The 22333-nt window shown below is 44.1% G+C and overlaps 1 pseudogene; it reads right to left on the bottom strand.

Moving 5' to 3' along the window:
- Positions 1–395: 395 nt before the first annotated feature.
- The window catches only part of LOC138768726 (dynactin subunit 2-A-like), a 48539-nt pseudogene continuing 26601 nt past the window's right edge, over positions 396–22333 (bottom strand).

Below are 22333 nucleotides of genomic sequence, written 5' to 3'. Positions count from 1 at the left end.
CAATGGGGGAGATTTATCAAACTGGTGTAAAGTAGAATTGTCTTAGTCGCCCCCGGCAACCAATCAGATTCCACTTTTCATTCATCACAGATTCTTTGAAAAATGAAAGGTGGAATCTGATTGGTTGCTAGGGGCAACTGAGACAATTCGACTTTACACCAGTTTGATAAATCTCCTCCAATACCTTGAGAAAGGCTATACTTCCTGAGGGCTTTGCCTATGGTAAAGCACAGCTACAGTGGGAGGTCTCTTACAGGGCCAGGTACAGGACAAGCACACCAAGCATAAGCAGGGGAAAGAGCAAAGGAGTAGGTAAAGCTGGAGGATAACAAGTCTATATATGTACACAATAGTTAAACTTTCCTTATTATGCATAGGGAACTTAGAGGAATTTCTTAGTGCAGCGTTTGCCAGACTTCATTTTTGCACCTTGCGGCATTGGGGCTTGTAAGGATCAGCTGACTTATTTGCCCAGTTTTTTTTATTCTTGAGGGAATGGTAACAAAGTTCTCCTCCACTGTGGCTTGGTTCTCTTTCCTGGCATTGTGGACCAAGTCCAGAGCAGCAGTGTTGTCCTTCAGGGAGTTAGAAGTCATTTACTGAGTAGTGTCCAGATGGATGTGCGGCTGCTTTACCATCACCAGTCCTGGAATAACCTGGGGAAGAGTCCCAGACATGGAATCCCACTTCTGAACAGTGTCATAGAGTTGCTGCACCTTGCTCTCTATGTCCATCCTCCAGGGCTGCTGTGTGATTTCATCCATCTTTCCCTGAACACTCTGTAGCCTGGCTTCCACCTGATCAAGTGATCCAATATCTAACATATTTACCTTAGGGTCCATTTACACAAAAAAGATTATCTGCCAAAGATTTGAAGCCAAAGCCAGAAACAGACTATTAACAGAGATCAGGTCATAAAGGAAAGCCTGAGATTTCTCCTCTTTTCAAATCCATTCCTGGCTTTGGCTTCAAATCTTTGGCAGATAATCTTTCTGTGTAAATGCACCCTAAGCCTGCAGGATTTCACAGTGTCCATCAGATAGGATCCTTGTAATGCAACAACTAGTGGGTTCCGAAAGCCCAGAGCAACTTCTAACTCCCCAGTCTCTTCTCCACTCCAGCTATCTTTGCAGCCTGGAAGAACTTGTTCTGTGCAGGAGGGCAGTGTAATTCATAGGTCACTAAGCGGTCAGCATCTTGGGCTAAACCTTTTGCTGGGCTTTCCCCTCTGAACGCCTCCTGATGTTAGCAGCACCCAGCTGTGCTAGTAAACGCTTTGCCGGTGCACCATCAGGATGAGTCAGGTTGATGGCAGCATCAGGATCTAACAGCTTCTCTAAGTGATCGGACACCAATTGCTGTTTCAAAGCTGTTTAGCCAATGCAATTGGAGTCCTCTTTTTCTTAGTGGCAGATTCCTTATGGCCCTATTCCACGGGTCGTTGGAGGAGCAAACGAGCGCTGTCAGCGCTCGTTTGCTCCTCGTTGGCCGCTCGCTGCCGCCGCTATTCAACGCGGCTGCAGCGCGCGGGTGAGTGCGGGAGGGGCGGCGGGGAGCTGCGGGGGGGCTGCCCGGGGGATCGCTAGATCGTCCGGGCAGCCCATAGGATATAGCAGCGTCTGCTGCCGATGCTCCTATTCAACGGAGCGACGGCAGCAGATCGCTGCTATATCAGTCGCTTGTTTTTCAACATGTTGAAAAACAAGCGACTGCAACGATCAGCCGACATGAACAATGTCGGCTGATCGTTGCACTCTATTCCACGAAACGATTATCGTCCGTAGCGGTCGATATCGTCCGAAAACGAACGATAATCGTTCCGTGGAATAGGGCCATTAGTAGTGCTCTGTATTTAGGAGTGGTTGTGATATTTCTGCTGTGGGGTTACTTTCAAATCTACTCCTTCTCCCATAATTTCCTAGTCCCCAGACTCCTATCCTGTCCTCTTTGGCTTGCCTATCCAGTCAGAGTGGTAGTCCTTGTCATCACTATCAGAAGCATTGAGTGTGTGGTTTTACATAGATATCTATGGCAGAGAAGCATTACTATTACAGAAAGAAGCCCAATGTAACAGAGTGGGGCAGATGGAGTAGAGGTAACTGTGCTGCCTCCCATGCTGAGGGATCTGAGTTCGATTCCTAGCGATGTCAACTTCTTTATTACTGTGTTTGTAGCCTGACTGTCAATCATCATTAACAATTAACATAATTAATGACCAATAACAACACAGTAAATTGATGTGTAATATGTTGTTTGTAAATATATGAATGAAGCAATTAAGAGTTACTGAACTGAATGGATCGCACAGAGAGCGGCAGAGGAGGCAGTAGGATCGCATAGGAGGGGATAGCAGTAAGTATGAAATGTTTGCAGAGTTTTTTTTGTTCAGTGCCAGACAGAATGTAATGGAAGGGCTCAGGGAATACTTTAGGCTAAAAAATTAAGGTGTTTTTTTTTGGTAAATAAACCCATTATCAGGGGAGCATTTCAGTGGTTGCAAATTGCAATTATCCCCTGAGTATGAGTACATTTTTTTTACAAAAAAACATCTTAATTTTTTAGCCAAAAATATTCCCTGAGCCTTTCCATTACATTCTGCCTGGCACTGAACAAACTTGTATGACGTGTATTCCTATGTTCATGTGTGTAGATGTCACTGCCTTCTCCTTAGGGAATTCTGGGCAGTGACTTTATACTGTACTGGGGGGAGGGGGAGGTCTGCACATGGGGAGGGGGCTTCTAAAGTGCTGGGGAAGGTGTTACATGGGGGAGGGGGAGAGGGAACAGGTCACAGTATAATGCTAATTTACATCCATATTGCCGACATTTGAATGCTGCTCCTATCCCTGTCAGAAGCTTCTGAGGGGACAAAATGAGACATTACTTTTAACTACAGTAATAACTATTTGTTTGTTTATGGAAAACTTATTACAACAGAAGCATAGATACTATTGCAGATGATAGGAATGTATCAACTTCTTACTGCCCACTCAGAAGCCTCTGACACCACAGCAGCATCCAAATGCCGACAATAAGGTTGTCAGTCATTCAGGGAATTCTGGTCAGTGACTTTATACTGTACTGGGGGGGAAGGGGAGGTCTGCACATGGGGAGGGGGCTTCTAAAGTGCTGGGGAAGGTGTTACATGGGGGAAGGGGAGAGGGAACAGGTCACAGTATAATGCTGACATCAGGGGCGTAGCTAATGTCTCTTGGGCCCTGGTGCAAGAGGTCAACTTGCCCCCCCCCCCCCCCCCCCCCCTTACCACATACTGACTAACACAACCGCTGCTACTGAATAAAATCCTCTGTACATAGACCAATATCACCTCATCCAGTCATATAGAGGTGGCCCCAGCTCTACACAGGCTCTATACACCATATACATTACAGTGCAAATATATCAGGTGACTCACAGGGGGCGTCTTCTCTGATCGGAGTTCTTCCCTTTTCATCTTCTCCATCTGCCCTGGGCCATTATGAGAACTTTTTGGAGCCACGAATCCACAGAATCTGCCAGACAGACATATTAGGCTCCTCAAACTGACACCATCCTCATCTCTCTACAAACTGCACATCTGTATTGGCCCCTTTACACCCTCATTTAGTGGGTAGCCTGACTCTATGTGACTCCCTTATAGTACATATCCCCCTATTGTATACACCCCCTGTGTAGTCCACCTTATAGATGGCCCCCCAATGTTTCCCCCTTATAGATGGCCCCCTGTGTTGTCCCTATTATAGATGCCCCCCATGTTATCCCCCATATAGATTGCCCCCATGTTATCAACCATATAGATGCCCCCCATTTTATCCCCCTTACAGATGCCCCCCATGTTGTCCCCTCCTCCTGCCCCTCCATCATCATACTACTACCCCTTTCATCCTCCTGCCCCTCCATCATCATACTACAACCACCTTCACCATAATACTACTACCCCTTCATCCTCCTGCCCTTTCATCATCATACCACTTCACCCCTCATCATCCTCTTGTTCCATCATCATCATACCACTTCACCCCTCATCATCCTCTTGTTCCATCATCATCATACCACTACATCCTCATCATTCTCTTGTTCCTTCATCATCATACCACTACACCCCCCATCATCCTCTTGTTTCATCATCATACCACTACACCCCTCATCATCCTCTTGTTCCATCATCATCATACCACTACACCCCTCATCATCCTCTTGTTCCATCATCATCATACCACTACACCCCTCATCATCCTCTTGTTCCATCATCATCATACCACTACACCCCCATCATCCTCTTGTTCCATCATCATACCACTACACCCCCATCATCCCCTTAAAAACAAAAAAATCTATACTTACCTGCATGATTTCTGTAGCCCCCAGGTCACATACGCTGGCGGGCTTCCCCCGGTGGGAGGCGGGGCTTAGCGCGGAGGGGGCGGAGCTTTGCGGGACCTGTTTTTTTCTTAACGCGATGCTCCCTGCGCTGGAAGTACTTCCCCCTGGTGCAAACAGAGCTCCCTGGGGGCCGCAAGACAGCCGGGGGCCCCTGCCTCTTGTGATCGCAAGCAAAACATTGCTTGCGGTCACAAGAGGGAGTGGGAGGCGGGCAGTGCAGTGGTAAGGGGGGGCCTCGCGGGCCCCCCCTTGGTAGCGGCCCGGTCGCGGCGGCGACCCCTGCGACCGCGGTCGCTACGCCACTGGCTGACATTCTTATTGCCGGCTTTTCACTGCTGCTCCTATCCCTGTCAGAGGCTTCTGAGGGGACAGTAACAAGGTGATACATTACTATTATCTACAATAATAATTATTTCTTTGCTGTTACAAAACTTGTTACTGCCCACTCTGAAGTGTCTGACACCACAGCAACACTCAAAAGCCGACAATTAGGTTGACAGTCAGTATTACACTGTATACCATCCAGCAATGCTTCATATGAGTTGTGGTGCTTTCTTCTGTGATACCTTTATGGGCATTCTGCTTCAGAGGGCATCAGGACATAGAGATCTAAATAAAATACCCCAAGAAAGTGACCTCCTCCTTAGACATTCCCAATCTGCATCAAAGAAATCTAGTTCTGGCAAATTGCTTGTCTCATACACATGAGGCTCCTTCCTAGCGATCCTGACAGCTTAATCTGTGGGGAGAATGGTGCTGCTCAGGGCACCAGGAACAACAGATTCCGTATCCACAATAGGTGATGGGAATATCGGTCAGGAGACAGCATACAGCCGAGGAGCCCCAGAATGCTTTTTATATTTATTTTTTTGTTTTTTTCAATTTTTGTATATTGTGTTCCATTAGTTATGTTTGAACGAAATATGCAAAAATTAGAACGAAAAAATGTGATATATTTCTGTAAAACACATTAAAAATCAGGCGGTGGTGAAATTGCTTTCTTACTTTCAGTGGGCGACCCCGTATATGAGTGTAGTGTAGTGTACCTCTGATCCAGGCTCCACCTGGTGGTGAAGTATAGAAACAACATGTTAAAGCCTTGAATTTCTTTTCACGCGTCAGGATAACTGTGACGGGCTGACGCGTCAACCCGATCATGGTGACGATGGCTACATCTGTAGGTGCATATATAGGGGCAGGCAGCTTACTTGCAGCCAGGCTTGCATCCAAGTAGGTAGCATAGGTAGGTAGCTGGTAAGGTAAGTGCAGGCAGGTGTAGATCAAACCATTTTATTTCTATATTTTGGGGGCCAATATAGACCTCTGCATACTGCTAAGATTCTGAGAAGTTACCTCTTTTTTTTTTTTTTTTCAGTAGTCATTTACTATCTGGATGGTTGGATGCATGCATGCCCAAACATCTTACCCCACCCAAAATAAAGCCCTTGCTGGGTGCGTAGCCCTGTGTGCATGCCACTCTGGTCGTTCTTATCCGCACAAGTCAAAGTTCATATCCAGCCAGCTCATAGGGCAAAGGTCGTATCCAGCTAGCTGGCGTGATGTCATCAAGGCAGCGATGACATACAGTATATATATAGGTGCATATATAGGGGCAGGCAGCTTAGTTGCAGCCAGGCTTGCATCCAGGTAGGTAGCATAGGTAGGTAGCTGGTAAGGTAAGTGAAGGCAGGTGTAGATCAAACCATTTCATTTCTATATTTTGGGGGCTAATATAGACCTCTGCATACTGCTAAGATTCTGAGAAGTTACCTAATTTTTTTTTTTTTTTTATTTTTTTTTTTTTAAGTAGTCATGTACTATATGGATGGGTGGATGCATGCATGCCCAAACATCTTACCCCGCCCAAAATAAAGCCCTTGCTGGGTGCGTAGCCCTGTGTGCATGCCACTCTGGTCGTTCTTATCCACACAAGTCAAAGTTCATATCCAGCCAGCTCATAGGGCAAAGGTCGTATCCAGCTAGCTGGCGTGATGTCATCAAGGCAGCGATGACATATATAGGTGCCTATATAGGTGGAGGCAGCTTAGTTGCAACCAGGTAGGTAGCATAGGTAGGTAGCTGGCAAGGTAAGTGCAGGCAGGTGTAGATCAAACCATTTAATTTCTATATTTTGGGGGCCAATATAGACCTCTGTATACTGCTAACATTCTGAGAAGTTACCTCATTTTTTTTTTTTTTTTACAGTAGTCATTTACTATATGGATGGATGGATGCATGCATGCCCAAACATCTTACCCCCACCCTCCCCAAAATAAAGCCCTTGCTGGGTACGTAGCCGTGTGTGCATGCCACTCTGGTCGTTCTTATCCGCTCCCTGGGGGCGTGCACAAGGTGGCGGCATTACTAATGCATTGACCTGTCTTGGTTGCCATGGCAATACAAGTCAAAGTTCGTATCCAGCCAGCTCATAGGGAAAAGGTTGTATCCAGCTAGCTGGCGTGATGTCATCAAGGCGGCGTGATGTCATCAAGGCAGCGATGACATATATAGGTGCCTATATAGGTGCAAGCAGCTTAGTTGCAGCCAGGTAGGTAGCATGGGTAGGTAGCTGGCAAGGTAAGTGCAGGCAGGTGTAGATCAAACCATTTAATTTCTATATTTTGGGGGCCAATATAGAACTCTGCATACTGCTAACATTCTGAGAAGATACCTCATTTTGTTTTCTTTTTTTACAGTAGTCATTTACTACATGGATGGGTGGATGCATGCATGCCCAAATATCTTACCCCCCCCCCCCCCCCCCCCCCCCACACACCAAAATAAAGCCCTTGCTGGGTGCGTACCAGTGTGTGCATGCCACTCTGGTTGTCTTATCCGCTCCCTGGGGGCGTGCACAAGGTGGCGGCATTGCTAATGCATTGACCTTTCTTGGTTGCCATGGCAACATAAGTCAAAATTCGTATCCAGCCAGCTCATAGGGCAAAGGTCGTATCCAGCTAGCTGGCGTGATGTCATCAAGGCAGCAATGACATATATCGGTGCCTATATAGGTGCAGGCAGCTTAGTTGCAGCCAGGCTTGCAACCAGTTAGGTAGCAAAAGTAGGTAGCTGGCAAGGTAAGTGCAGGCAGTTATAGATCAAATCATTTAATTTCTATATTTTGGGGTCCAATATAGACCTCTGCATACTTTTAAAATTCTGAGAAGTTACCTAAGTTTTTTATATTTTTTTACAGTAGTCATTTACTATATGGATGGGTGGATGCATGCATGCCCAAACATCTTACCCCACCCAAAATAAAGCCCTTGCTGGGTGCGTAGCCCTGTGTGCATGCCACTCTGGTCGTTCTTATCCGCTCTTTGGGGGCTTGCACAAGGTGGTGGCATTGCTAATGCATTGACCTGTCTTGGTTGCCATGGCAACACAAGTCAACGTTCGTATCTAGCCAGCTAATAGGGCAAAGGTCGTATCCAGCTAGCTGGGGTGATTTTTTTTTTTTTTTTTACAGTAGTCATTTACTATATGGATGGGTGGATGCATGCATGCCCAAACATCTTACCCCCCCCCCCCCCCCCCCCCCAAAAAAAAATAAAAATAAAAATAAAGCCCTTGCTGGGTGCGTAGCCGTGTGTGCATGCCACTCTGGTTGTTCTTATCCGCTTCCTGGGGGCGTGCACTAGGTGGCGGCATTGCTAATGCATTGACCTGTCTTGGTTGCCATGGAAACACAAGTCAAAGTTCGTATCCAGCCAGCTTATAGGGCAAAGGTCGTATCCAGCTAGCTGGCGTGATGTCATCAAGGCGGCGTCATGTCATCAAGGCAGGGATGACATATATAGGCGTCTATATAGGTGCAGGCAGCTTAGTTGCAGCCAGGCTTGCAACCAGGTAGGTAGCATAGGTAGGTAGCTGGCAAGGTAAGTGCAGGCAGGTGTAGATCAAACCATTTAATTTCTATATTTTGGGGGCCAATATAGACTTCTGAATACTGCTAACATTCTGAGAAGTTACCTCTTCTTCTTTTTTTTTTTTTTTTTACAGTAGTCATTTACTATATGGATGGGTGGATGCATGCATGCCCAAACATCTTACCCCCACCCTCCCCAAAATAAAGCCCTTGCTGCCTGCTCTCCATGTTGGCTACTGCTGCTCCTGCCTGCCCTCCATGTTGGCTACTGCTGCTCCTGCCTGGCCTCCATTTTGGCTACTGCTGATCCTGCCTGGCCTCCATGTTGGCTACTGCTGCTCTTGCCTGGCCTCCATGTTGGCTACTGCTGTTCCTGCCTGTCTTCCATGTTGGCTACTGCTGCTGCTCCTGCCTGGCCTCTATGTTGACTACTGCTGCTCCTGTACTGGCCTCAAATGACTATTGCTGGACCTCCACTGGCCTCCAATGACTACTGCTGCTCCTTCACTGCATTTGTGACCTTTTCCCTGCATAGACCCTGTAATGGTGAATTTCCTGCATAGACCCTGTAATGGTGAGTTTCCTGCATAGACCCTGTAATGGTGAACTTCCTGCATAGACCCTGTAATGGTGAATATTGAAGTCTAAAAATAAAAAAACTGACTTTGAGATATCAAAAATATAATGATGTTACTGACATGTAGAGCCCTAAATTCAACCAAATACACTACCCCCATATTATATAGATGCTTTAAACTATGAAATCCGAAGAAATCCGAAATTCGGTCGGACCGAACTTTCCGAAAAAATCCGAAAGTCCGGTGGGACCGAACTTTTGAAAAGTTCGCTCATCTCTACTACAGATGTATCACATATACTGTACACTTTCTACTTTTACTGACGTTCAAGGCCTGTGGAAAAAACTAATATCTAGATGATATGTTACCCCAAGGGCTGGCATAGAACAAAGCCTCCCATTTCCCTCGCAACCTGTCATTTTCTCAATCCTCTGGCTGACAAACACCTGGTTCTTACCAGAATTTAAAGAGTCACTGTCGTTAAAAATTGTTGGCAGAAATCCAGTCCAGGCAATTTTAAGAAACTTTGTAATTGGTTTTTTTAGGCAAATATGCAATTATCTGCATGTAAAAAGCCTTTTCCCAGGTCCCCCCCTCCTCTCCTTTCTGTCATCCACTCCCCAGAGTCAGGAAATCTTCACTGTTTTTTCATCAGTCGGATCTGTCTGTTCTATGAAGAGGGGAGGGGGGAGGAGGAAGGAGCGAGATTAGTGGGCAGCAAAGAGCCGAGAACAAAGGATTGCACAACGGGGAGCTATTCAGAGCCCTATTCAGAGGTCAGAGAGGTCAGTGGTGACTGCACAGGAGAGAGCCCATGATGTGAATGTAAATTAACTCTTTGTTGTCCTGTTTTGCTGCCTCTACTTTCTCTCTCTTTCCATAGGAAAACCATATAGACAGGGGGGAGAGCTTCAAACTGCTTTTTCATGATAAAAATAATAAATAATAATAATAATAATAAAAATAAATTTTTCAGCTAATAAACCCAATTACAAAGTTTCTTAAAATCGCCTGTACTATTGATTTCTGCAATAAAAATTTTAATGACAGTGACACTTTAACCTCTTAAGGACCCATGACGTACCGGTACGTCATGGATCACTGTCACTTAAGGACCCATGACGTACCGGTACGCGGGTCCTTTAAGAGGGCGCCGCAGCCGGCCGGGTCCCGATCGGGGGAGATAGCCTGCTATAATACATAGCAAGCCATCTCTCCCTGTCGGCATGGGGGGGTTGTTAACCCCCCCATGCCGACGATCGCTGCTATTGGCTGATCAGCCCATAGTGGCGATCGGAACCTTTCCGGGCCATCGATGACCCGGAAAAAATGGCGGCCGGTGCTGTCCGAGGATGGCACCGACCGCCTTTACTGTAAAAAGTAATGGTGGTCACGGTACCACCGGCCCAATCGCCGTGAACGGCCGTCCGGTACCGGCCGGCCATTCACGGCGATCAAAGTCCCCAAAAGTTATAAATACCTGCTCTGGACCCCTCAGCTAGGTAGCTGAGGGGTCCAGAGCAGGTATTTGTACATTACTCACCTGTCCCGGGGTCCTGATCGGCGTCTTCTTCTTGCCGGGTCTTCGGCTTCTTCCGTGCGGTCCCCTTTCGGCCTTTTTCGGCTCCAGCGTCGTCTTTTTTCGGATTTTTTCGGCTCCAGCATCGTCTTTTTTTCGGATCTTGCGCTCTGCTGCCCTCTAGTGGCTGATAAGTGTAATACACGTATCAGCCACTATAGGGATGGTCAGCATGTAGTAAAAGTTTTGTTTTTTTTTTTTTTCTATTTTCCGCACCCTATCGCCGCTGAGTGTTGATCAGCGCTGCTAATCAGCAACTCCTCCTTTTTGGCGTAGGGTGTTTTTTTCCTATATCCTACTGCCACGGTCTGCTGATAAGTGCCGCACATAAGTGCGGCATTTATCAGCAACACCATTTTTGGCGTAGGTTTTTTTTTATACTTACTGTAAAAAAACACGTAAAAAACACTTAATTACACCACACTACACTACATTGAATAAAGTTTGACACTACACCACTACATACCCCATATACTAATCCCTATATAAAAATGGCCCCCGGCGTGTTTTCGGTATCGGACGCATACATTATTATTGCCTCCGACACCGAAACAGCTAGTGAGGATGAATGGTGGGATCCTTCGTTCCTCCATTCATCCTCATCCTCATCATCCAATGACGTATCTGGGGGTAGCGTAGCGTACGTTGGCCCCCAGACACGTCTTTTCCGCCAGTACCGTCCCAATAAGAGATGACGGTATGGCGTGAAATTCTACAAACTCTGTGAGAGTACCTCAGGGTACACTTACAGATTTAGGGTACGTGAACACTGCGGAATGGCGAAGGATAACCCTTTGTGCATTCCGCAGCTGGCACCCACCGGCGGACTGATGCAAGCGAGTGTCTCCACCCGTGTCATAGACTCCATGTTATGCATGGGTGGATTCCATCGTCCGTCCAAAGAATGAACACATTGGGCGGAGAGCGGAATCCGCCTGTGCATAGAATGGAGTCTATGACACGGATGGAGACGTGCGCCTGCATCAGTCCGCCGGTGGGTGCCAGCTGCGGAATGCACAAAGGGTTATCCTTCGCCATTCCGCAGTGTGCACGTACCCTTACAGTGTATGAAGGAAGGGACACCCAAATCCAGCCCCCAGATGCCCCCCCATCCTCGGAGTTAGTGGGAAGATCGTTCGAGAACTGCTCTTCCCACTGCTGGATAAAGGTTACCACCCGTACGGGGATAACTTTTATACCAGCACCCCCTCTTCTGGTCCCTCGCTGCCTGAGCTACTGTAGCTTGCGGCACGATCCGAAAATATCAGAAGCCATAATAAAGCCCTAATATTTAGCAGCCATGGAGCGGACCCAGCGCTTCTGGATATGAAGGACCCCGTATCGCCCCCGGGCAACATTTTCCAGGTGACGTCCCGCACACAGGAGAACGGGAGACCCCAGAAGAAGCGCAGAGTGTGGCGTAACAGGGGGATCAGGAAGGACGCCATTTTCCAGTGTGCCACCTGTCCTGGTCACCCCGGCCTCTGCATACTGGATTGCTTCAAGGCGCACCACACGTCACTGGGGTTCTACATTATCTAAATTCTGTCCTTTATTCCTATTTCAGGGGTCACGTTGATCCGGGGATTATTCTGATCGCCATTATGGAGTCGGGAAGGAATTTTATCCCAGTGATGAGGCTACTGTCGTCTGCCTTACGAGGGTTTTTTGCCTTCCTCTGGATCAACACAGGTTGAATTTGATGGACACCTGTCATTTTCAACCTTATAAACTAATAATTGGCCTAATACCCCCAAATAAATTAGAATTGTCCCTTTTCCCCAGCTAAATAGGTATGGCCGCCATTCCCATTAGAGGATACCACGATGCAATTACAAAGCCTCTGTGCGGCCAGGACAGTAGAAACCCCCCACAAGTGACCCCATTCTGGAAACTACACCCCATAAGGAATCTAACAAGGGGGGCATCGGGTATATGGCCCCCTGGTGACGGCCACATTTGGGACGTGAAAATGAAAAAAATGGTTTTTCTACATATGTGCCTGTTACCAGTGGGGTCCATATGCTCACTGCACCCCTTGTTAGATTCCTTATGGGGTGTAGTTTCTAGAATGGGGTCACTTGTGGGGGGTTTCTACTGTCCTGGCCACACAGGAGCTTTGTAATTGCGACATGGCCTCCATCCTCCATTCCAGCCTCTAAATGGCGCTCTGTCCCTTTGGTGGCTTGCCCTGTGCCCATATGGCACATTATGTCCACATGTGGGGTATTTTTGTACTCAGGGGAAATTACCCTACACGTTTTGCTTTTATTTTCTTTTTTAACTACTTGTGGAAATGGAAAAAAAAATCAAGGCTAGACCAACATTTAGTGTAATTTTTTTTTAATTTTTACTCTAAATCATTGATCTTGTCTTGATTTTTTCATTTTCACAAGGGGCTAAAAGATAAAAAAAAACCACAATGTGTAGAGCAATTTCCCCTGAGTACGGAAATACCCCACATGTGGACATAACGCGCCATGCGGGTGCAGGGTAAGCCTCCAAAGGGAAGGCGCCATTTGGTTTTTTTTGAGGCTGGATTTGGCTGGAATGGATTTCGAGGGGCCATGTTGCATTTAAAAGGCCCCTGTGTTGCAAGACCCCATTATGGAAACTACACCCCTCAAGGAATGTAACAAGGGGTGTAGTGAGCATATGGACCCCACTGGTGACGGGCACGAATGTGGAACAATGTGGCGTGAAAATGAAATATTACATTTTTTACACTATAATGTTGGTCTAGCCTTGAATTTATCATTTTCACAAGGGGTTAAAAGAGAAAAAAAAAACATAAAATGTGTAGAGCAATTTCCCCCGAGTCCGTAAATACCCCACATGTGGACATAAAGCGCCATGTGGGTGCAGAACAAGCCTCCGAAGGTAAGGAGCGCCATTTGGATTTTAGAGGTTGGATTTAGCTAGAATGGATGATGAACGCCATGTCGCATTTACAGAGCCCTCGTGCTGCCAAAACACTGGAAACCCCCCACAAGTGACCCCATTCTGGAAACTACACCCCTCAAGGAATCTAACAAGCGGTGCAATGAGGATATGGACCCCTTGATGACGGGCACATTTGTGCCGTGAAAGTGAAAAAATGAAAATTTTCACTTTCACGTCACATATTTCCACATTTGTGCCCGTCACCAGTGGGGTCCATATGCTCACTGCACCCCTTGTTAGATTCCTTGAGGGGTGTATTTTCCAGAATGGAGTCACTTGTGGGGGGTTTCCAGTGTCTTGGCAGCACGAGGGCTCTGTAAATGCGACATGGCCCTTGAAATCCATTCCAGTGAAATCCAGCTTCCAAAAGCCAATTGGTGCTCCTTCACTTTGGAGGCTCGTCCTGCGCCCGCTTGGCACTTTATGTCCACATGTGGGGTATTTCTGTACTCTGGAGAAACTGCGCTACATGTTTTGTGTTTTTTTTTTCTTCCTTTTATCCCTTTGTGAAAATGAAAAATTGAAGGCTAGAACAACGTTTTAGTGTAAAAAATACTTTTGTCTTTTTTCACGCCATATTGTTTGGAAAATCTGTGAAGCACCTGTGGGGTCCAGATGCTCACCGCACCCCTTGTTACATTCCTTGAGGGGTGTAGTTTTCTAAATGGTGTCCCTTTAGGGGTGTTTTTTAGGTTTTGGCACCCCAGAGCCTTTGCCAACCTGAAGTGGTACAGTCAGAAATGACCAAATATAACGGAGCCATTGAAATTCACTAGGCGCTCCTTTATATCTGAGGCTTGTGGTTGCGTCAAATAGAGCAATAGGGCCACATATGGGGTATTTCTATAAACTGCAGAAACGGGACAATCAATATTGGGGTGCATTTCTCTGGTAATAAGTTTATAATTATGAAAAATATTGGATTACAATAAAATCTCTGCACAGAAAATTAAATTTTTCAAATTTCTTACACAATTAGCTTTTATTTCTGTGACTCCCCTAAAGGGTTAAAAAAACTTTCTGGATGTGCTTTTGCAGAGTTTAGGGGGTGCAGTTTCTGAAATGGGGTGCTTTGTGGGGCTTTCTAACATACAGTCCCCTCAAATACACTCCCACCTGAACAGGTCCCTAAAAATATCTGATTTTGAAATTTTACTGAAAATTTGGAAATTTGCTGCTAATGTTTTAAGCTTTCTATTGTCTAAAAAAAATGAAATATAGTTTAATAAATGCCGCCAACATAAAGTAGACATGTTAATGCTATTTAATATATAATTTATGTGGTATAACCATTTTTTGTATAAGCAAAAAAGTTTTAAAGTTGGAAAAATGCATTTTTTCACAATTTTTCACGCTATTTTGGGCTTTTCATAAAGATTTGTTATAAGTATCGACTCCAATTTGCAAGAAATGTGAAGTACAATATGTCACGAGAAAACAATCTCAGAATCAGCTGGATAGGTAAAAGCATCCTGAAGCTATTAATGAATAAAGTGACACTGGTCAAATTCAAAAAGTTTGCTCCGGTCCTTAAGGCCATTTCAGGCCCCGTCCTTAAGGGGTTAAATTTATTGTCAAGTGCCTAATGCTTCCTCCCCTCAGTTGGGGCACTGCTGGGAAACACATGGTTTCTTACAGATGATGACTGTAAATTTTGAGGGGTTGCCTCCATAGATCAGGCTTGTTTTTTCATCCTACAGATTAGAAACCTTTTGCCTATAAAGTATTATTGCCTATCAGGACGTTAGCCATCACATTGCCACTGATAACTTTTCTTCTTCCCATAGTGATTCCTGGTGCCATCTACTCCCCAGATCGGTGACCCACATGCACTGGACTGTCCATATGTTGTAAAAGAAAATGTACTCAGACCAGGCCATCCTCTTCCATTGCTTCACGGTCCACTTCTGATGGTCATTTGCTTGTTATAGGTGCTTTCACTTGTGGCTAGAGGTCAGCATAGGTACTCTGAGCAATGTTTAGGAGTAAGGTTCTTCTGATTCCTCTCTCCTCTCACATACCTTGCCTCTCTATTACATTTTGTATGGTATGTGCTATCCTGTGCTACAGAGATGGGAGATACAAATATAAGTAGGAGATAAGCACCAGGAATGAGGCCATGTGACCCTTGCTTGCAGAATAATTTCAGCTACAGACAGTAAAATAGTAAGCGGACAATCTTATTTCAAGTAAACCATGTGTGCATAATAAAGATAGGAAAACACCTTTTTCCACTTGGTGGCCCATGACCATGCTGCCCTGAATTGATAAAGTTACTTTTGTCATGTTGAAGTTTTTTTTGCCAATCTCTCTCTCCGTGACATCTTTAGAGCTGCGTGTCTCCCCAGCAATGCACAGATAAGGGAATTAGTGCTCAGCCAGAGCTATAGAGACATGAATGTGCCGATCCAAAGCGTCACAGTCACAGATATGACAGCCTGGTCTGTTAGGAGCTCACGAGGAGAGGGTTGGGGAAAAACAAACCCTTAGAAATAAATGGTAGAATGTTCTGGAGATCAGATTTTACCTAGTAAAGATTACGTCCTTGTCTGACCCCTCCCCCCCCCCACACACACTAATGGTAGTTGGGAAAGTATAATTAACACATTGACACTGTATACCAGGGTAGCGCTGAGTACATTTTCTAGTATGGTATAAAAATCATCTCGTTCATCATCTCTAAGAGTTGCCCCAACAACTAAGAAGATTCAGCCTTGTCACAGACAATCAGATCCAAGGTATCACACACCTGCATTGACTTTGACTTTAACTTCATGTAGGAACCAATTTATTTGCTGCTTTTAAAATCAGCAATACACTATCACACACAGGTATTATTCCAATGTGTTTCTACTAATGTACATTCACTTATAGTCTTAATAATGTAGCAAATTGGTGTTACTTCCAAAATTTTGACAAATTACACAGTTTGAAGATCTTCATTCAGGATTAGGGCAATCAAAACGACAGCTATAATTCCAATGTATTTTGAATGAATCTGTCACTTCATGCTCAGAGCTGAAGTGTCAAGGAGGAGTTGCTGAGTCACAGTATGCATGCCTCCTCCCTCCCTCCCTGTCTTTATTGACTGATATATTGGAGTCAGTGCTGGAAGTAGTGGTCCCTCAACTTACAATGGCCTGAGGATACAATATTTTCAACATAAAGTGTTCTATTCTGGACTATCATAATTTGAGACTAGACTAAACATACAATGCTATTGTACAACAATTATGCAGGGCGGGGGGAGGGGCGAAGGCGTGCTTGGGCTTGGCAACACCTCCTTGACACCTAAGTTCTGAGCGTGATGTAGAGCTGACAGAGTTTCCTTAGACATCTATAAGTTGAATATGGGTGTGCATGTATATGAGAATACAAGTTATCTGAGGCCCTGGTTCCTGATAGGATCTAGTGGCTCTTCCATCACCTACAAGGACTCCAATAGTATGAATAGAACATGATGGAGGAAAAGCCCTGGTACAGATACTGCATTGCCCCCTGTGATGTTGAATTACATTGCTAAAGATTTGTGAAACAAGAGATTAGAAAGCAAAGAAAGATCAGAGTAGGATGGAAGCTCTCATGATCACTTTGGCCATTGATCAATCTTTCACTATTTGTGGTAGTACTAGGGTAGTCTTTATTGGCACTTATGGTTTTCCTTGTAGACTTAGTTTCTTGAGAGGTGATGGGAATGTTGCTTTTAGAGGTTGCAGATGTAGTAATTATTGTACCATTAGGAACAATGTGTTGAGTACTTTGAGAAGCACTGCTTGGTATATTAAAAAGGGTACTAATCATGGTGCTAGAAAAGCTGCTTTTAGAGGAGCTGGAGGTACTTTGTGTAGTGGTTTCCATAACCTTGTTTGTAGTAATGGAATATGGAATAGTAACTGTTGTAGTTCTAGTAGTTGTGATATTGGATAGAGTAGTAGTGAGTTGAGTAGTTTGGGAAGCCACACTTGTTCTATTGGTGATGACACTTATCATAGTGCTAGGGAAATTGGTTTTGGAGGAGCTAAAAGTACTGTTTGTAGTCGTTTGTATAGCCTGGGAGGTAGTAGTAAGGCTTGGAATACTAGCTGTAGTAGGCTTAGATGTGGTAATTATTGTACTATTAGGAGCTATGTGTTGTGTCGTCTGGGAACCTGCACTTGTTCTACTGGTGATGGTACTCATGGTGCTAAGGAAGCTGGTTATGGAGGAGCTGGGAATACTGTTTATTGAGGTCTGGATATTCTTTACTGTATTACTGAGGTTTGGAATAGTAACTACAGTGGTTTTAGATGTAGGAATCATTGTAGTATTTGGACTTATTTGTTGAGTAGTCTGGGAAGCTGCACTTGTTCTGTTGGTGATGACACTTATCATGGTGATAAGGGAAATGGTTTTAGAGGAGCTTAAAATACTGTTTGTGGAGGTTTGGATATTGTTTACTGTACTACTGAGGTTTGGAATAGTAACTACAGTGGTTTTAGATGTAGGAATCATTGTAGTAATTACTGTACTACTGAGGTTTGGAATAGTAACTACAGTGGTTTTAGATGTAGGAATCATTGTAGTAATTACTGTACTACTGAGGTTTGGAATAGTAACTACAGTGGTTTTAGATGTAGGAATCATTGTAGTATTTGGACTTATTAGTTGAGTAGTCTGGGAAGCTGCACTTGTTCTGTTGGTGATGACACTTATGGAAATACTATTTGTAGAAGTTTGGATATTCTTGGTCGTAGTATTGGGTTGTGGAATAGTAACTACAGTGGTTTTAGATGTAACACTTATTGTACTGTTAGGAACTATGCTTTGAGTAGACTTAGAAGCAGCACTTGTTCTACTGGTGATGGTATTTATGGAGGAGCTGGAGGTACTTTCTGTGGAGATTTGGATATTCTTGGTGGTAGTATTGGAGCATGGAATGTTGCTTGTCAAAGACTGAAGAGATCCATTTCTCGCTGTGGTTGTAGCGGTGTCCGAAGTACAGGTTGTGGTAAAGTCAGGGCTTCTGTTTGTAGTGGATCCAGCGATGCTCACAGTGGTAATGATGGCCCCTAGAGTGAAGGAGGGAGAGAAAAGTACACCCGATTTTAACACAGCTTTTATCACTCGCTATAGTATGGAACACAACTGTGTAAAGAAGGCCTCTCCTGAGGGATCATGTATCTATAAGACCTAGATGCATCTTTAGGAGAGGGAAAACTATAAAGAATCTTGTTGCTCCTTCTGTACCAAAACATCAAAAAAAGAATAACATACTAATGAATAGTGGTTTACTCAGTCCACTCACTTCAGGAGCATTTATATGTGGAAAAAAACTATGTAAATACTGACACAAGCGAAAAAGCATCGAGGTACCAGGGGAGAATAAACCTTATTTCATCAAACAACATCTCACATGCCAATCCAGTTATGTAATATATCTACTGGAGTGTCCGTGTGGTATAAAATATGTGGGGAGGACAACTAACCTGTTACATGTACGCATTAACCATAACCTATACAATATCACACACAAATTCGAGAAACATAGCGTTTCTAAATATTTCCTATCACATCATAATAGTGACGCTAACCTGCTCTACATTACCCCTATAGAATAGACCCCCAGGATATTAGGATGCTATGCAGGAAGGAAATGTTTTTGGTTTTCCGGCTCAATACGTTATGCCCAGATGGTCTTAATGAATCTCTGGAACAGGTATTTTAATTCACATTACTAATATTTTTTATAATGAGATTGTTTTTAATTGTTAGAGCACTTTATGTATTTATGCTATATGTATATTTATGAGGGCATATAGATATAATGGGGGAGATTCATCAAACATGGTGTAAAATGAAACTGGCTCAGTTGCCCCTAGCAACCAATCAGATTCCACCTTTCATTCCTTTCCACATTTCCCTTGTAGTTATGTCCAATAGGACTTGTTGTATTGCAGTATGTGATGTGCGATCCTAGTTTTAGATTCACTGTCTCTTCACTTCGCTGTGCGTTCCAGCCTGGAGCACACAGGTGATCGTGTGTTTGGTGCGTTCCACCGTTGAAACGCATAGAGGAATGACGCCACTTCTGATGCGCTGGGACATGGTGCAATCCACTGTGTGGAGCGCAGAGTGTTTCCAGCTACTTGCATGTTGACGTCACTTCCGCCGCGCCACCCGGTGTTTGGAGGACAGTCAGAGTGACAGAACTGTAAGTTATTGTATAAATAGATGTACATTTGTGAACACTACTTTAGGCTTGATAAAGGTGATAATGGATCACCGAAACGCGTTGCCTGTGAACTATTAGACTTCTGTGATGTGTGACTCAAATAAACCTTTTTACCGCTGGGGAATCCTGAGTGGACTTGTTACATGCCTACTTGAGGGGGATACAGATAAGGTGCTTTATCTATCCCCCATGTTTAGTGAGTATCACATATCTTCTTTTGTCGCCCCCTACTGATTGTTTATCATTTATTCTGAGTGCAATCCGTTTTTTTTTTCAGTTTTCCTGCTATCTTACTGTCACTTGGGTTAGAGAGGCGCCACTGATGAGCTAAAAAAAATCCACTTACCTATATCCTCCTCTATATATACCCAAAGCTGTTCCACATTTTGAGATCGGTCAATAACACCATAATCACTGGTGAATTTTTCACAACTTTTTACAAGGTATCGTGTATATTAAATTTTGTTTTAAAGCCAAAAAAATTGGGTGAAAAAGTAACAAATGACACATCCCCCCTCCCCATTGTGATCAAGTGTACTCATGTAGCAGTACTCAGTTTGCTAATTTCATAAAACCATCTTATTATTTGGATAATTAAATAGTGCTCTGTATGTTTTCATTTTGAAATGTGTACAACTCCTGGCCCTGTCATCCTTTGGCTATCAGGACTGCTTGGGAATTGTAGTTCTGGAACCGTTGGATATGTCAAAAGTTTTGATTGCTTGGGCTCTGCTAGGACCAGCGGGGAGAAGTATTTCCTAAACATGTTTACTCCCCACTTTTTCTTCATGGCCTATGGGACCATTGATTAAGTTTTTCTCTAAAGGCCCTTTAACACAAGAAGATTGTACGTTATATCCTTTGAATTTAACCAATAATTGTGTGATCAAATAGACAGACAGAACTTGTCCCTTGAAGGTGGAGAACAAGACTAGACTGAGGTAGAACAGGAAGTCACATGGTAACCCCAGCCAAAGCTCGATGACAATTGGAGTTACCATGGAAACAGGGCACAGTCATGTGACATCCAGCCATTGCATCATCACACCATTAGGCATATACAGAGAAATATACATGAGAAGTACCATACTTGAACACTGGGGGCGACATACTACCTTTAGGCACTGATACCTGAATATACATACAAGAAATTAATGAAATAGCAGACCGGAATACTGAGAAGGGTGACACAATACACACAGTTTGCAGTGGGCCATAGCTTTCCAGAACAGAACTGGTTATAATAAAAGTGTGAGCATAAGAGGGTCTGTTCTGGGACACTGCAATGTGACTTTGATGAGCTGGAGCATTGTCCTCTATGAAGATTAAATTAGACCTGGATGTTTTTTTTACAAGTAGTATGGACTTGTCACCGTACCATTCACAAAGTGTAGGGCAGTTCTGTTCTGACTAGACACACCTGGATACAGTATAAGAAATACAGTATAACAAATTTGACATTTTTAGTGGCTAAATTTTTTTTCCAGTGAATGCCTACAGTCCAGATCAAACATTCATTTGTTGTTAATCGCATCTTTTGTGCCGACGTTAAAAATCTTTGTTAATTTTTGCACAAATTTCGGTGGAAACAAACATCACTTGGTGATTTGCAGGGATCAGTGGGAGGAAAAGTGGGAGAGTGGAAAAGAAAGAAAAAAAATTGCATACGTCCCACTAAAAAACTATTGGCTGAAAAGAACTCAGAAATAAATTAAAAAGAAGCGGACCGCACTGAATTCCTATTGCATGATTTGGACCAAACCAGTGCAAATGGCGTGAATTTTCATGAACTTTAGTGGACCAAGGATGATTAAAGATTTGTTAGTGGAACCGCATATAGAGCAAAAGGTATGTTTATTCTATGGAACTAGGTATGTATATTCTTTGTGCTAGGAAAAAAAAAAATGATGAAAAGTAATGTGGCAATTGCCAATTAAAAATAAATCCCCCCCTTGTCCATAAAGAATTTCAGCAGAACAAGATGATTCAGGTGAAAAAGTCAAAATATGAATTCCAGCTATAGCAAAGAAAAGAGAAAGGAGTTTGACACTCACAACATGGCTGTTGTTCTTGTATTGTGTAAGCATAGCCTAATAGAGCGTGTTAATATATTGAAGATACAGCCATATTTTTCTTTATATTTTATGGCGTGTGAACATAGCCTAAAGGTTTGCTAGGAGAGTTAGATGCTCAATGCATATTCTTCTTCTCTAAAACCATTCACATTCTACATTTACTTTTTTTTATTAAAGCATACCCATCATTATGAATGTTCACCTGATCGGTGTGCAGTTGCTCCTGCCACCAGAAGATCAGATATCTATAGATATGACCACGCGGGGTGAGTTCCGTGCTCAATCGCTATTCTGATCCAATAGGGCACAATTTACCCTGTCTGTATTTATCGGTACCTGATCTTCCAGCAGCAGGAGCGAGTGCTTACCGATTGTATGCAGAATCATAATGACGGGTATGCTTTAAATAGAATAGAATGATCAGAAAAGAACACACGCTGATGGTCACTATCACACTTTTAGGCTACGTGCAGACTACGTATCGGACCTGCCGTTCCGTGACCCGGACGGTTCCGTGACCCGGACGGTCTCTGAAAAGATCATCCCGGCCGGTACTGCAGATAATCTTTGCAGCCGCTGAGTTCTGATTAGGGCGCATCCGTGCACACCCGCATCAGAACTCTCCACTGCACGCTATGCCGCTCGTTCCATAGTGTGCATTCACAGGTTTTTCTGCGGCTGCTATTCAATGAATAG

This window comes from Dendropsophus ebraccatus, chromosome 12 (assembly GCF_027789765.1).
Source record: "Dendropsophus ebraccatus isolate aDenEbr1 chromosome 12, aDenEbr1.pat, whole genome shotgun sequence".
Lineage (NCBI taxonomy): Eukaryota > Metazoa > Chordata > Amphibia > Anura > Hylidae > Dendropsophus > Dendropsophus ebraccatus.
The sequence above is the reverse complement of the archived record's forward strand: the minus strand, read 5'-3'. Positions and strand labels throughout refer to the sequence as shown.